This window comes from Tympanuchus pallidicinctus, unplaced genomic scaffold (genome assembly GCF_026119805.1).
Source record: "Tympanuchus pallidicinctus isolate F22 unplaced genomic scaffold, pur_lepc_1.0 scaffold15, whole genome shotgun sequence".
Lineage (NCBI taxonomy): Eukaryota > Metazoa > Chordata > Aves > Galliformes > Phasianidae > Tympanuchus > Tympanuchus pallidicinctus.
Genome location: NW_026294669.1, coordinates 5,526,104 through 5,542,707, shown reverse-complemented (window position 1 = coordinate 5,542,707; position 16,604 = coordinate 5,526,104). Strand labels below are relative to the sequence as shown.

Here is a 16,604-nt window from a genome sequence, read left to right as displayed (position 1 = left end):
TCTACTGCATACAGGAATGCATTTAGTTTCCAAGTTACAACTTGGGAAGTTGTATTTCTAAAAAGATGGGGAACAAAGCAAAACTGTGTTTTCCTGTTTCACGTTTTGGAGGAAAATCTTTGTGTTTGTTTTTAATGCATGAGGTAAGGAAGTGCACAGAACATCTGCTGAACTTATGCGAAGCTTTGAAGTCCCAAGTTCAAGCTTCTACTAAAATGAATGTTTCTTTAGCATAAGCAGGGAAGAATGGGTAAGATTCCTACTGCATGTCAGCAGGTAGCTTGGCAGTTAAGGTGATGTAAAAAACTGGATCAAAAGTTTCGCCTGAACGGGGAAGAACTGAGACTTGAATCTGACCCACCCAACACTGTCAGACTCTTCCTAATACTTACAGTCTCTCTCAGAAACTGCATGTTTGCTAAAATCTTTCTACCAAAGCTAGCATATGTTTTGTAGGGAAGGCTGCTGGTTTCAATACTTTGACCTTTTCAAATGAAGGACCATTCTGCTGAAATGTTACTAATTAATTTTACAGCAGTTTCACTAACGTGTAAGAAATTAGTTGTTTGTTGTAGCTTAATAAGATTTATTGTTTTCCTTTTTACAAAGAATACCTAGAGGCAAAAATATACAAAAGTTAAGGTGGTAAAGTCAATATAAGTTGGTAATGAATACCCTAACACCCTGGAATTTCTAATACCAAAAGTAATTCAAATTTATAATGTAGCAGCTTTCACAAAGACTGAAAAACTTTTTGATTAAAATTTTATATCCTTTTAAAACTGAGCGTAAAATTGAGACTCACAGCAGCCAAAGCAGGCTTCGAATTTTTTTAATGCAAAACCAAACATACGGCCTGGCAGTATTTTTGAAATGTTGCTCTTTTAAGAATACATAGGGTAGAACAGAAATATTACAGATCTATAACAATTCCCTCAAAGTTTCTTCATTTGGACAACGGATATGAAAGCAATACAGAAAGCAAATAGCACCAACAGCATCATGAGTTGCCTGCCATTGATTTTTTTTTTTAATCATTGTTATTAACTAACTTGCTTAAGAAATTAGACAAAATTACTACTCACGTTTTGTGTTTCACTCAGAGTTGATTTTAGTGATTGAATCTCGCCTTCAATCTGGAGAACATGTTTGTATGTGTGTGTGAAACGCTTCCTTTCACCGAAGGGATCTCCAAGAGTTGTATCATGAATGAGAAATTAGAACGCATAATTTCACTATTGAAATGCGGTTACCTATTGAGTACAGAATTACTTCCATTTCTAACTTCAACTTGCATATCACTGAAGTGCATCTTTACATATGCAGCTACTTCCCTTAAATTCTGTGGGCCTGCTCAGATGCCTAGCACTGGCAACAGTCTGTCTTAACATCATGTACAGCAGCTGAATTCATACAGTCAACCTCACATCACACAGAGAGGGTGAGGAAATCTGGTCGGTAACACGGACTGCATTCTCTATTTCGAACAGCACGGGCAGACAGGGTTGTGATGCTGAAGGGTTTATCTGAGGTGAAAGTCCCAGAAGCCTGAAGCTTGGTCACCATGGAAAGACAAAAGTTTGTATTGTCTGCCCAGATCACAGCAGTTCACATCTCCAAACACTTCTTCAAAGTGCTTCCTTATTCTTTGCAGGAGCATTCATAAATAAAATTATTCTGTTAAGAACTGCTAGGCATGGTGATTAAAGAAATGCACCCTCAAGAGTAGGTCCACAGAGGGAGAACTTCACAGAGAAGGATGGCAGCACCTCAGTGCAGTAGACGATGAAAAGAAAGAACATCCACAGAGGTGTTTTTCTTTTTGGCTATTACCTCTTTATAGACAGTAAAATGACACGGCACATTTCCCTGAAAAGCTTTGATAAGGATATAGTAGTTAAAACAAAGAAAACTAGAATTTCTGCCAAAAATAAGCCTATGTGTGTATTCCTGCAGAGCTTCTTTCTGACTTGGGAAAGTGCCTTCTAAGTAAGAAATTCACTCTGGATTCAGGAAAGTTGAGTTCTCCCCCTGGCCTCTGCTGGGATCTTTGTTCTTGAAGCGTAGTTGATCATTTCATTCTGTTTTGTTTTTATTTACCGTTTTCTGTCCTTTGCAATTAGAACTTAAACTCTCCCTTTGTCTCGTATGTTTTGTAAAACGTCTGGCATAAAGGGCCACTTATCTCAATTGACCTACTAACTGCTGCTGTAATACAAACAACGATGCGTCCAGACTTGACGGTATTTCACCTCAACGTGATGCAAGAGGTTGGTGCACTCTAATTTGGCAGAGAGGAGAAACAAATTTAGAATATGAAAATGGGAATAGCAGATAAGGACAGAGCTGTTGTTGGGGGGGGGGGAGGACGAGGGGAAAGTAGTACAGGAAAATAAATTCAGTTTCTCATAAAATCAGTTGGAGGCTCAGATCTGGAAAGTGCTAGTTGCTTTACTTGGCAATCATTTACATGCCCATCTGTGGCATTTGCCCACACAAAGGAATATCTGAGGGCGAGCAAAAGAAGTTTGTCGGCCAATGGATTTATGCATTGGTGGCTGCCAAAAAACTTCTGAGCTGTAATCTCGCCTTTTGTCTCCTGACAAATATGCATGCGTTCTTCACAGCTTCTGTTAATGATCCACCCTTGCAGACCTTCTCTAGAGTGAAATTTGAAGGAGATGGTCGATAGTTGCTATCTACAAAAATATCTTAGCTTTTCCCGCGTGCTAAATCTTAGAAAAATCACCGTAGAGGCTGTTCAGTTGTAAGTTCCTCCTCTCAATGGCTCCTCCAGCTAAATGGAATGAGGGAATTGAGGGGCCACTGAGACCTGGCTGCGCCCACAGCAGACATTTGTTTGCAGCGCCGTATACGGCATTTCGGTTCGGGATATGCCGGTGACTTGGAGCAATCTATCCCACCAGGACCATGGGAAACGGCTCCTCTCACAACTGCTGGGTGCTGCGAGTGAGTGGGAAGGGATTAAAGCAGCCGTGTCAGGAGCCGTGCTGACAGGGACAGGAAGGCGAGGGCTGTGTCAGCACGCAGCGCTGTGTGTGTGTGTGACCGACGTGTTGCTGAGAGCGGCAACAGCCGCAGCTGGTTGGGTCAGCTGGCAGTGCAGGGTAATTTTCAGCTGAACTTCAACTGGAAACAAAAAAAGGAAAAAAAAAAAAAAAAAAAAAGTCCCGGGAAGCTCCGAGCCTGGGATGGGGACTGGGTGCCTGTTTCACACCACGGCCCTCGGGCTGCCGCGTCCCCTCAGCGCAGCGAAAGCCACCCGCGCCACCCCCGTCCCAACGGCCGCCTCGCGCCCCGCCCCGCAGGGGTTTTTAGTGAGAGGGGGGGGGGGGGGGAGCGGGGGTGAGGGGCGTGGCCTCGCGCAAGGCCCCGGATGGAAGCGGCGCGGCGCGGCACCGCGTGACCCCTCCCTGTCCGGAAGTGCGGCGGCAGCGGCTGGGCTGTACGGGAGCCGCGGCGTACCGGCGGTGAGCTCGGCGCGGTTCGGTGCGGGCAGCGATGCGGCTCCGCTCCCGTCCGACCTCGTCTCTTCCTCCAGCCGTCGGCCGTCGGTGACCGCCACGCCTTCCCCCGCCTCGGCGCTATGAGAGCCGCCGCGCTCCGGTACGTAACGCCTGAACGGCGGGAGGGAGCAGGGCGGCGGGGGGGGGAGGGAGGCCTTTGTTGCGCGGAGGGGCGGGCCCGGTACCCTGCCCCGGGGCAGCGGCCTGCGGGCCTGAGGGAGCGGCAGCGGGGCCTCCCCCGGTAGTGCGGGTAAAGGGGAGCCCGATCTGGCCCCGCCGAGCTCCCCGTGCCGGCTTCGCGTGCGCGCGGGTGGGATCCGTGCGTGCGGCTGCTGACCGGTGCGAAGCCGTCCTGCTGGGAAGTTCCCGTCTCGCAGCAACAGCTGGGCTTGGGGGTGCTGAAAAAACTTGGCGGAGGTGAAATAACAGCGAGGGTTGTGCCGGCGGTGCGGCGTGCCCCCATCTTACACATGGGCAGGAAGTGCGGCTGAGCGGGGCTGGGTTTCACCCGGTGATGTCATCTCGTGAAATCCGCCGGTGAATCAATGCGTCAATGAACGTCAGAGGAGGGAAACGAGGAGGCAGAAGTGAAACAGAAGAGCTCCCGAGGCGCTCCGGCCTTCGGCCGCATTGTAGCGGGCGCGGATGTGCAGTTAGAAAGGTGGCCGCGCTTCGGGAAGGTGTTCCTAACTTTTGACACGGTGTCAGGAGTTACAGGAATGGCGTTTGAACAAAAAGGATTGTTTCCAACCTCCTGCCGGGAAGCGCTGTGGGACTCCAGCTGGGTCGTTTCTTGCTCTTATCAGCTCTGCAGAAGGCGTTATTTTGATAGCTATTCCATATGGTTGGGAGGCTTTGTGCCACAGTGGTGCTGAGACTCTTTGTTTGGCTGCTCAGGTGTTTGTAGTGCTTTAAAACAAATGCCACCACATTTCTTCTTCTTTTTTTTTTTTTTTCGGTTTCTGCTGGATTTTTTATTTCAGGAAGTAAAATATTCCTTTATAAAATTGCTACCTTACCAGTCACTGTAAAGTAAAAATACTTGAAAGTACTGTAAAATATTTTATCTGCTTTCTTCACCTGGTCACAGAATCACAGAATGGCCAGGGTTGGAAGGGACCTCAAGGATCATGAATCTCCAACCCCTCTGCCACATGCAGGGCCACCAACCTCCCCATTTAATACGAGACCAGGCTGACCAGGCTGCCCAGGCCTCCATCCAACCTGGCCTTGAACACCTCCAGGGACAGGGCATCCACAGCCTCTCTGAGCAGCTGTTCCAGCACCTCACCATTCTCAGAGTCAAGAACTTCCTCTTGACATCCAACCTGAATCTTCCCTCCCTCAACTTAAAACCATTTTCCCTTGTCCTGCAGTTATCAACTCTTTCAAAGAGTTGACTCCCCTCCTGTTTATAGGCTCCCTTTAGGTACTGAAAGGCTGCAGTGAGGTCACTCTGTAGCCTTCTTTTCTCCAGGCTGAACAAGCCCAGCTCCCTCAGCCTGTCTTGGTAGGGGAGGTGCTCCAGTCCCCTGATCATCTTTGTGGCCCTCCTCTGATGTCCTGCACATGTCCTTCTGACATGCATAACTGGGACAAACCTGGATGCTTGTGAAGGATTTCCAGTGTGTGCCCTTGTACCTAATTGGCTATTAGAATCCCAGAATTGCTCAGGTTGGAAAAGAGCTTGAAAGTCATCAACTCCAACCAGAATCTGACCGTATTAAACTTAACAAGCCTTCGCTAAATCATGTCCAGGAAAATCAAACTGAGAAGATTGCTTTTAATTAGCATATCGACCTGATACTTGAAGATTATATAGGTACCAAATACTCCATGGTTGGATCCATGATCCTTAAGATTTTTTCCAACCTTAGAGATTCTATGATTCTATGAAAGCAAATTTAAATTTAAAAAATGTCAGTGTTGTGTCATTTTCTCTTGTATCTTTTTAGGTCACTACGAATACTAGAGCACTTTGTCTTAGGAATCGTAGTTGGTGGAAGTGGTTAAGGAAACACCAAATCAGCTGATAGGCTGCACTGTCAATGATGGGCTAATGTAACAAAACACTGATACATCAACTGGTGTGAATTGCATGGCTGCAGAAGTCAGTGATCATGGTGAAGTTGGAGGAACATGCAATCCTTTCCTGACTCAACAGGGGTGGTCCTCATGCTGAAGAGGAAGTAAAACCCAATAACTAAACACTGTTTTGTCATGTCTTGCACTCCCAGGTTTTGAGGGTAAAGTAGGAAGCCCTTGCCTTCCTGGCTGTCTGATGTCTTGGAGCTGTTGTTCCTGGCTTGAGGCTGTGATAGAGTTCTGCTTCGTCCTCTCAGAGAGGGCTGTGCAAGAAGTTTCCATATCATTGCTCATGGTTCTTTCCTCCTTCTTTAAAATACTTATGTATTCACAGCAGATTTCTTTTTCTGCTTTGATTTCTTGAGAAACTTCCCAGTCTGTTTCCGTATGGCTCTTTGTCCCACCCATCCCAAAAGGAATCTCTCAGGAACCCTAGCTTCAAATGAAAAGAGGAAATCTCCGTGTAGTTTGTGCTTGATTGAGAACTTCTGCTGCTGTGTGAAGTGTAGAGGGAGATTCATAATGGCAGTTTTGTTGTTTCTGAGACAGGGTGGCCACTTGCTGTTGTTGGACGGCTTTAAGTAGTGTGTGTACTATGTTATATAGCATGTGTATTGTGTTTTTGTAGTGCTTTTATCTGTTGCAAACGTGTGCTTTGGCAGGACTGTGTTCAGTACTGGAACAAACTTAAGCAAAAAAACCTTCAACTTTCACGTTACTATTTTGCTTCTTTAATAGCTTTCTTCTGTAACCTTTGGTAACCAGCTTTAAATTTGTTCTTTGTTGGCTATAAAGGTTTTTATGTGTTCTTTGTCTGAATGCTTGCAAAGAGATTCCTTCTATCTGCCAGTGTTCTTTTACCAGTATTTGCATTTAGGAAATGTAGTGGAAAGTGGAATGCTCCTGCTGTTTCACAGACTCATTAGCATGGAATAATCTAGGGAGATCATACATACAGATTTCCTGAATTACCTGAGTGAGTTACTCATGATGCTACCTTGCATCTCCCCAAAGCCATTTATCTTTTTTTTTTTTTTTTTTTTTTTTTAATGTTTGCTTTTTAAATGTTCTTTGTTGATCACTACTCTTTTTCATTTTGTGGAAGTCCTCAGCAAAAGTGACACAAACCCAATTTAGTATGTTGTCCTGCTTCACAGTTGGAGAATTTGACAGTTGCTTCAGTGGAAAAAAAAACTGTCATCTTTTCCATGCTGCTTGTTCAGATGCTCAAGATGGACTAACTGATTTTAAGTGGACTTTGTGTAAAGGTGAATGCTAGGTGAGCAGAGGAGAGGTTTTCTGTGGTGAGTCTTTATAAAAGAAGCTGCTATACATACTTAGATGCTTTTAACAACTTTTTTTTTTAAGCATTAGAAATATCTAATGTGCTTTTCCTGAATTCATTTCTGAACGTACAGAATGAAACTGAGAGGTTTCATGAACACTAGCAAAGTGGTTATATACTTTTTGTGAGTGTATCTCTGTGAAAAGCTGTAGCTTGCTTAGCTAGTAAGCTGTTTGAAGCTCAGGTTTGATCTGTTCTCTTGCTGTATGATTTCTGTAGAATGCACAACTGCTTAGCCTTTAATTAGTGTTATTTTGTGGGTTCAATATTGAACAGTTGGTGTTAAGTCCCATCTGCTTTCATGGGAGTCATGTTTGCTCTCTGCACTATATTGTGACCTTCCTTCTTGAGTAATACAAACTTGAATTTGTCATTTGACATGTCATTTAACTTGCTGCTTTATAGAATGAAAAAGTAATTGTGTTCCAGGGAGAATGCAATAGAGTAGCTCTTGGCTAAGGCAGTGCTGTTGGTGGAGGGAATGTCTCCAACAGTTGGGAAACTTCCAGAGTTCACGGGGTGGGAACATCTTGTTGTACCAGCCTGTGCTGTGGAGAGGATCTCCGGATGAAACTTGGGAGCCAGGCTTTCTCTTCTTCCTGACTGCTGCTTTAATGCTTATCCCCTCCCAGGTGCTCGCATACCAGTTGGTCGAGTCACTTGCAAGTCAGTTTTCATGCAAGGCTACAAATGGCAATGAAGGGAATGGTGGGAAGTGATGACTTGCACTTGATTTATTTGAAATGCCTTGTTTTGTTGTGTATTAAATGTTTGGAAAATTAATTATGCTTGGGTGTTAAAGGGTTTGAGGTTAGTTGCCTTAAACTCAGCTGTTGCTTCCTGAACAGCTGAAATTGCATGTAGAAACAGCTCTCTCTGGCCTGAGGAATAGTAGCTGTAACTTTCTCCTCTGGTGTCATACTTTCTTGTTCTCTGTTCCATGTTGACATTTTCTTTGGAAAACTACATTTCCCAGAAGTTTTGTTCCTGGCTTTCTTTATTCATACTCAGTTTCTAATTGATGGATCTGTTTTCTCCATTAGCATTGCCTGTGGCCTCTGAAGGGTGATCATTTGCAATGTTCAAATAAAAACCAAACAAAATAACCCAAACCCACTGCTTTCAGTTGAAAACTGAAGACGAGTCACTTATTTTGAGCACTTAGTGTATGGGTGCAATGATTCGTATTAGCTAATGATTTCTTAAAATTCTTTGGAGCAAGGACTTGTTGACTGTCTGCAGCATTTAACACAGTAAGGCTCTGAATTGCTTAATCTGTAGACATTACCTCAGCAACAAAACAGTACTCTTAAAATTGAAGAAAGTGGCACCAAACAGATGGATTCTTTGGTAACTAGGTTTATTTTCAGAGACAATTGTAATCAAAACTCTTGAAGATAAAATCAGCACAATTGTTTGGTGATGAATTTAGCCAACAAGTGCTTAATATAGCTTGCCTCAACTTCTGGGACGGAGGAATATGTTACAACATTAAACTTCCTAAACTGCTTTTAGTGAACGTCATTTACTGGCCGCACTGATACTTAAGCATCAAACTGAGTAACTGTTCTTGTAAAAGAGAACAAAATGCAGTACTTCCAGCTCATGTCTCTGATGTGTGTGAAGATAATTTCAGCAGTTAATCACATACAACTAAATTTGTACCTGATTTTAGCTGCTTTTTCTATGCAGTCAGAAACTTCTGTTTGCAGTCTACATAAACTCATTTAAAGACTTCCAAAACTGCAGTAGTATCAATCTAATGTTAGACTAGAAACCAAATTATCTGAAATCTCTAGTTAGCTTCTTTGGGTAGTAGTAGATTGATGTATAGCAAGCACATTGCTGTACCAGGCATTGCAGTTGATGTGAGCTTACTGCTGTTAGGACTTGTAGTGTGTTTGGTGTATGTGGTTTCAGAGGAATAAATTGAGTGTAATCTGTGCAGTATCTGCCAGCATAGACTTTGGCGGCTCTGTGCATGAGGGAAAAGAACTAATGGTGTCAAAAGGGAAGAATCGTTAATGTGAAATATGTGATATTGTTTGTGAAATTATTATTTTTTTAATTTAAAAAACCAAAAGCACTGTGCACGTTGTTGACTCGATAGCAGAGGTATGGCAAATACATATGGCTTGATTTATACTGGAACATCCCAGAGGCTCTTGTGATGTTTACGGGCAAAATGTGTCTGTTTGCAATCACTTGATCTTAGTGACTTCTTGATTTTCTGACAGTAAATGGCCTGTTTGTTTTCCTTTTCTGTGAAAGCAGTTTTGTGGAGCTGGTGGGTGGTGGAGGACAGGTGGGCACAGGCAGAAGGCAGCTTTGCTTTCAGCCTCTCTGAAGATGGAAGCAAAGTGACTTCCTGGGTCTTGTGGAGGCCCTCATATGCTCTGGTGTTTGAGGATGAGAGTCAAGCAAGGGGAGATTTGACTTCAGGTGGAGTTGAAAGGCCATTGTGTCCAGGACTTCAGCCTGTTGGCCAGAAGCTATGCCTCCAGCAGTGCAGCTGGCTGCAGTGGTAGTTAGCAGCATTCTGCTGAGCATGTTTCTCACAGCAATCTTGCAAAAGCAGCTGAAGATGTTTTTGATAAGGGATCAAGGCTTGGTCTGATTGAACTTGCTGCCTTTTGTCAGCTCAGTTGCTCTTGTCAGACTGAGATCAGCTTCACCATGCCCGGATAAGCCTTGCCACCCCAGCGGTTCTGTAGCAGCCTTTGTTGTGTGCCTTATTGCTCCTTTTAACCATCAGTAAAACACAGTCTGTGTAGGGGAACAAAGGATGGTGTGAGGAGGTGAAAAAAGTGAGCAAACATCCTGCTTAGCAAAGGGTGAGTAAGATTTTATGTATTCACACTTGGGTCACTAGGGCTTTTTGCAAGACAGCGTGTTTTCCTATTGCTCTAAATGTGGTCCTAGGCTCCGGTGCTAATCCTCAAATGTCTTGCATGGATTTTCTTCAAGTGAACAGATGATGTTTTAGCCTTCTAGGGAACGAGTTCTCTGGCAATCATGAGCATTGCCTGATGTGGGCCATCCCCTGCTTTCTTTCCCTTACCCCTAGGTAAGCGGCCTGCAGCTGCAATAAAAGCAGCTGGGGAAGCCGTGGGGCTCAGTGTTGTAAAGCCACAGCAGTTGTTGCTAAGTGATCATTTCTTGTGAGGCAGCAAATGGTTCAATGGAAATTGAAAGCCTTAGAAAAGTTCTAGCAACTTTTAAAGCAATAGCTCTTGTGGGGGGTGGGGGGAAAGCTGAATACTGCTTTGCAAAACCGCAAATACCAGGTTGTTTCTGAAACAGCTGAGTAGGGAAGATTGTGTACTTGTATTTGAGCTTTGGAAACCAGCCTCCACAGGTTAAGAACTCTTAGGATTGTTTTTTTTAACATTGTGTGATCATGTTGACATCTGTCTCAGCCTGTTTCAGGTTCTATTGGTAGTGATGGTTTTCACCAGATGTGTTCACAGTGCTGTACCTTCAGAAGTTCCTACTTCATATTCACCAGAGCAAGTGAAAGTGCATCTCAGCTCTTGAGCTGCCCGCCTCTACTGTGGTGCTGCTTAATCAGCTGCTGTGGGTGACTTCTGATAGCGTGTCCACTGAAATTCTCTTTTGAGACTGTTTAGGTGAGCTAGCATCAAAGTGCAGTCTAGTTCTCTGGCAGAATTTTCTTTTGGTGTTTGGAAGTCACATGTAGGGGTTTTTTGTTCAGTTTCCCAGCATACAGATGTAAGTTGTTGCTCTTTCCACAAAATGTAATATTCTTTGTGAGTGTTTTGGTATGAGGTATAGAATAGGCTTGAGATGAGCTGTGCTTATCAGAGCATTTCTGTGATACAGCTGTGTAGGCAGATTTGTTCACTTGTTGCTGTGATAGGTAGCAGGGAAGTAAATGATCGAAAACCTCATCTGATAACATTTGTTAGTATAAGGTTTTGGCTACTGAAAGCAATTGTTAGCATCTCAATGTGAATTTTGCAGGTAATAACAATCTGCAAGGGTTAGTGAGCAGAGCGTTATGCTGCTGTTGTTCTGTAGTAGATGAAAGCTCCCACCTCCAAAGTGTGCAGTACAATGCTTTACACTCCTCTACTTAATGAAAAAAGGACAGCCTCCCCATCCTTTAACCATCGTGAACTAAATCTTCCAAAGAAGGGTACTGTTGTTATGCAAGGAAGAAAATCAAGGTTACTGCTTTCAATTTGGTAAATTCTTGATTGTGTGTAACTGAACTGTATGGATATATAGTAATTCTTCATTTAGTGTACTTCCACTTGACAGTGATTTAAGTAAGAGAAATGGAGTGAAACTAAGGAAGGAGAAAGATCGCTTTGGCTCTGTACCATGGGGGGAAAAAATGACAGCAGTAGATTATTAGAATAGAATAGCTTCCCGGGAAGAGTAGTGGTGGAAATGCCAATGTTTTGGATGCCATAAAACTAGACTAAAATGAAATTGAAATGCTGTAAGAAACAGTTTTGCATTTCTTCTACAGGGAAATGTACAGATGAGTCCTATAGGGAATAGTTTAGGTTATCTAATATGGAACATCATCAGTTTCCTGTATTATAGAATAGTAACACGAGGCTGAGGGATTTTTATTAATAAGCTTGGCTGATGTAAACTAGCAGAGTTCAAACTCTGCTAGGCAGCGTTTCCTCTTGGCTGAAGGAAGATCATCTTTATATTTCAGAAGCTTAAGGAAAATAGAATTCAGAGAAAAGCCTGTAAGTGACACATACTCAGCTGCAGTTTTTACAACTATCAGTATAATCCTGTGAAATTTGAACTGCCATCTTCAGTGCTGTCGCTAACAGTTGCAAAGCCATCCTCTAGAGGAGCTGTGTGTTTTGCACGTGGGTCAGTTTTGCCTTGTTGGGACTTCTGCTGTAGCCACCTCAAGGATGTGCTTTTAAATTGATGTCTCAGCTGTAGCTATTTTAAGATGTTTCTGACCCCAGCTGTCTGTCCTCTTTGCTGGAGTTCAGTGTCCCTGGCACAGGGTGGAGGGGGATGCGTGCGTAGTTTCTCAGCTGTCACAAGACAGGCCAGGGCATTGGTTTTTCTTTCTGAAGTTACTGTTCAGCTCATGGTGTGGGTACTGGAGGTTGGTGATGGTGAGAGCTTATCCTGAAGCAGCTAGAGCTTGTGATTTATGCCCCAAAACTGGTTTAGGCTTGTGTGGTTTCCAAGTAAATACATGCTTAAGTAAGCATTTTTAGTATTGTGTTCTATAAACCCTCTTCCTTTAACTATTACAGACCTTGCACATCTTCAGTAAGTCTCCATAGGGTTTCTCTGTGTGTAACCCAGCTGCTGTTCCCTTCTGCTTGCCCTGAAAAGAAAACTCTTGTGTTGGAAGTGCTACAAGCAACATTAAGATGTAGTATATGTTCAGTCGACAGCTTCAGTGTGAAGGAGGTGGGAGTATATAAAGACCTACACACACTTGTGTGTATGTGTGTGTATATATATATATGAAATCCACAGTTAAGTATCAGTTACTCCAAGCACTCAAATGCAACAGTGATAGAGATTAGATTCAATAAATATTAAACACTACATTTCAATTATCTTCTAGGTATATCCCGAGTCTATTTTCAGAGGTGCAAATGATGACACTGAATAAATTGGAAAACTGCCTAAGCTAAACAGATCCTTCAAATGTCTGTTATTGTGCTGTGTATCATCCAGCAGAAAATTTGGTTATAAAATACAGTTTGCTATATAGGAAATGTGTAGCAATCCTTCTATAATGCTCAGTCATGAGGAAATGCAAATCCTGCCAATTAAGAACAATTCTGTCTTTTACCACATTTTCTTACTACTACTAAGGTCTTATGAGTTTTCCCAAGCATAATCAGCTTACAAGAACAAAAAAAACTCACATTCTCTCTTCAACTGGATGATATTTTTATGTCTGTAAGATTTGGAGAGGAAGATGTTTCTTGTGGATTTAATCTGCTCAGGAGTTCCATGCCTCATTGAGATAAGCCTGACCCAGCTGGTCAGGTTCTTACAGCAGTCAGTACTTCTGCACCAAGCTGGAAGGAGCGTGGCTCTGTCATTTAAGTTGATGCTACATGGAATTGTGAATCAAGTAGAGCATCAGACCAGGGAATCAGATGGGAAATTCAAAAGGTACTTAGTCTGGGGCCTGAAAATGTCTTTCCCTTCAGATTTGACTGTTTTGCTCTGGTTCATTTCTGTTACTTCTACCTTTGAGTCCATTTTTGTATTTTCTCTTACCCAAGAACAGATAGAGTGAATCTTAATACAATTTGTTATGTTCTCTTTAATTTCCCTTCAATTTTAAAAAGTAACTCATGAAAAGTAAATAAACTTATTCTCTGGTGATATTTCCTCAAATTAAACTGAAAGTGGTATCTCTGTAGCTATTGTGTGTTTATTTATACTGCATATTAGGAAGAAATTCTTTACTGTGAGGGTGGTGAGACACTGAAGATGCTGACCAGTAAGGCTGTGGATGCCCCCTCCTTTGAAGCACTCAAGGCCAGGCTGGATGGGGCTGTGAGCAACCTGGTCTAGAGGGAGGTGTCCCTGCATATAGCAAGGGGTTGAAACTAGATGATCTTAAAGATCCAACCCAAACCATTCTATGATTCTATTATTTTTGAATGGGTTTCTGTAAGATGATTTTATTGATTAGAAGACTTGCCACCTTAGATTAAAAAGAAAAAAAAAAAAAAAACCAACCAAAACCCGCAAAGTTTTGGCTGTGGGAGTACACAAATTATATGTGGTTTCTGAACTACCTGTTTACTTGGAATAAAAACTTGGAAGAACACTGTGTTATTCAGCAATTAACCTTCAGAAAGTAGGTCTTTGTTTAATTTTCAGTCAGTGATGAAATATCAGTATTTCCGAAGGTTGGGGGGTGGGGAACATTCATCACAGCTTTGCATTCCTTGAGATGTTCAGCCCCTTTCAGGAAAAACTGGCCATTCAGTTGAAATACACAAGACATGCATGTGGGATTTGCTTGGCATACTCGTTTATTAGGCTTTCCTTAATCATTGCTAAATGATCCTAACCTCAGTCACTCTGAGACAGTAAGTAACTCTAGTTTCTGTTAGCTATTGAATGCTTGATGAAGTTTGGCTAGAGATGTTTGTTTCTGGCAGAGCAGGCTCCTTGGCCTGTGGAAACTCTGTCCCATGATGGTTTGGGAGTGCACCGTGACTTTCCTGTTAAATGTTCATTGTTCTTCAGTCACTGGACAGAACTTGAGAAGAAGCCCATGCTGTGCCTGACCAGCTCTTGCTCAGCTCTATCATGCGGTGAGTGCTGAAATCCTGTGATGTGCCAAAATGCAGCAGGGGAGGGAAGTGCTTTGATCCTGGAGGCTGAACCCTTTGCCAAAAGGGACAGCAGAGAAGAGCCTTGGAAGGACTGCCCTTCCAGCTTGTGGTGTGCTTTTCCCCTGTGCTTTTTACAGGGTGGGATGGGGTCACTGATTTGCTTGGCAGACTGATCAGTGGTTCGGTTCTGGCAGGCAGGGGTGCCCTTCTAGAGGATTGGCCTCTAGATAGGCCATCATTGGATGGCCTGTGGAAAGCAATTTGTCTGTCCAGCTCTATCAGTAATTTGTTGGCTAATACTTTATTGAAATAGAAAGATAAATAGAAAGACCATTGCTATGGTCACTACTTATATAACAGGCACACACAAGCACGTGTTAATACTACAACTACCCTGATGAAACAAATACTAGGGTATAGTAGTTCCACTGAGCTTCCACTGTTACATGAAAGCTGGCAAAAGATCCTCTTAACAATAAAGACAGTTCTTCAATTAAGCTTTGAAGCGTTTTGTGGATTTACTATTGAGGGATTAGAGAATTCCTGTTGATATTCCTGCAGTGCTTCCTTAAGATGTTGTCATTTTTCAGGTATAAAAACTGTTGGTTCCAACACAAGATGTGGGACTGAATGTGGAGTTCTGTAGTTTGGAAGTTGAAGAGTTACTTTATGTAGAATAATCTTCATAAATATTGAGTTTTTGAATATAACGTTGGTAAGGGAAGCATGACAGTATGCTTGAAATTTAACATGATGCTTACATATAAGGCATCTTTGAAGGTGTCTTTAAAGTTACAGGAAGGAAAGTTTGAACAACCGATACAGCTTTTAATGAAATTCAGTGTAAATAATTTTTATGGGGGTAGTCTGTATTCTATTGACACTCCATGAGCAAATAATATAATGGTAATCAACTTCAGTTAACTTGGAGTTCAATTCAGATATTTCTTTGAGTAGGCGAGTACTTCAATTGCGAAATATGCTTTGAGGAACCACTTTGATATATTTTTTTCTTTTTCCTCCACTTGCCCTCCTGCTCTGCAAGTAGTGCTGAGCTCTGTGAAGTTCTGAGTTTTAGAGAGACTGGATTATTTGACAGAATGATTAGCAGTTGCCATCAGTACCTTAAGAAGCCAGGAGAAGCAAGAAGCTCATTCTGTTCAGGATATAAGAGTGCAGGTTAAGTAATGTACTTTTGAGCATCTCTTCCCTTGTTTTGAAGTAAGATAGAGTAAACTCTCAAGAGTCTTAAGAGTTGTCAGTAACAGCTGCGTGTCATCTAGTATGGATATATCACTTTATTTAAAAAAAAGGAGTAAGCTCCTTGACACGTTTCAGAAATATACCTATTTTCCATTTTTTAAAGCCAGAAATTTTTGTCCTCATCCCCTAAAGCTTTTGAGTGTTTCCAAGTGAACGTAATCATGCGTGCCTCTTCTGGTGGTTGGTGAAGTCTTCCTAGCAAAATGGAATTGGTTAAGCCTTGTCCAGACAGCTATAACATTGCCTGAAAACTGTTGGAGGATGTTACGTGGCTGTGTCCTATCACCTCTGATGCTTTGTTCACAACGAGGTGCAGAGGAGTAAATGCAGATTCCAGTGTGAAATTGTGTTACTTTGAGTAAGTGGTTTCATCCTGCAGATAACAAGCCTGTCTTCCTGCACTTCATTGATTTAATTCCACCTCGTGATTCCCTGACAGGTTTTGTGAACTACAGCTCTGTCTGTTCCCAGCCATTTGATCTAATAGGCTGTGAGGGGGGATTGGTGCTTGGAAACCTCTTTGTCTGAGCTGATGACAGTGGCTGATCAATGATTCATAAACTTTTCTTCAAGGTAGTATTTAGTCTTTTCCCCAAGCAAAGTATAGTACGTAGAACAAAAGCTGAGCGTGTAGATACATCTTTCTTCTCACCTTCAGTCTGTCCTTGGTCCTGTGTCACTATCTGGGGGTGAGGAACATGTGGCCAATTGGGCACCAGCACCAGGTGGGAGGAAATTCTTTCCTCTCCTGATGCCTCTGTGTGTCAGGATAGCGTTTCTATGACTCGTTGCTTTCAGCTTGTAATTTTGGTAAATATCCCTACCACTGCCTCCAAATCCTGATTAATTAGTCAGGTGAAGTTATTTAAGGTAGATTATTAGTATTGCCAATAGCTACCCACTGTTCTCTGGCAGTCCTTGGGTACAACTTGCCAGACCATTTCCTTTGTTCAGTTTGCTGGGCTTGGTTTGCATTCTTCAAAACTATGCACTCAGGCATATTTAAAAACAGAGCAAAACCAAGCAATAAACAATCTACACTCCTAAACTCAGACTCCA

At 42.7% G+C, this 16,604-nt stretch overlaps 1 protein-coding gene across 2 annotated transcripts in view; it reads left to right on the top strand.

Moving 5' to 3' along the window:
• Window positions 1–3,422: 3,422 nt before the first annotated feature.
• SPOPL (speckle type BTB/POZ protein like) overlaps window positions 3,423–16,604 on the top strand; it is a 33,716-nt gene continuing 20,534 nt past the window's right edge. For both annotated transcript variants that reach the window (XR_008204754.1, XM_052675581.1), the window contains exon 1: window positions 3,423–3,627. The gene's annotated coding sequence lies outside the window, so the exon portion shown is untranslated. The remainder of the gene's footprint in view (window positions 3,628–16,604) is intronic.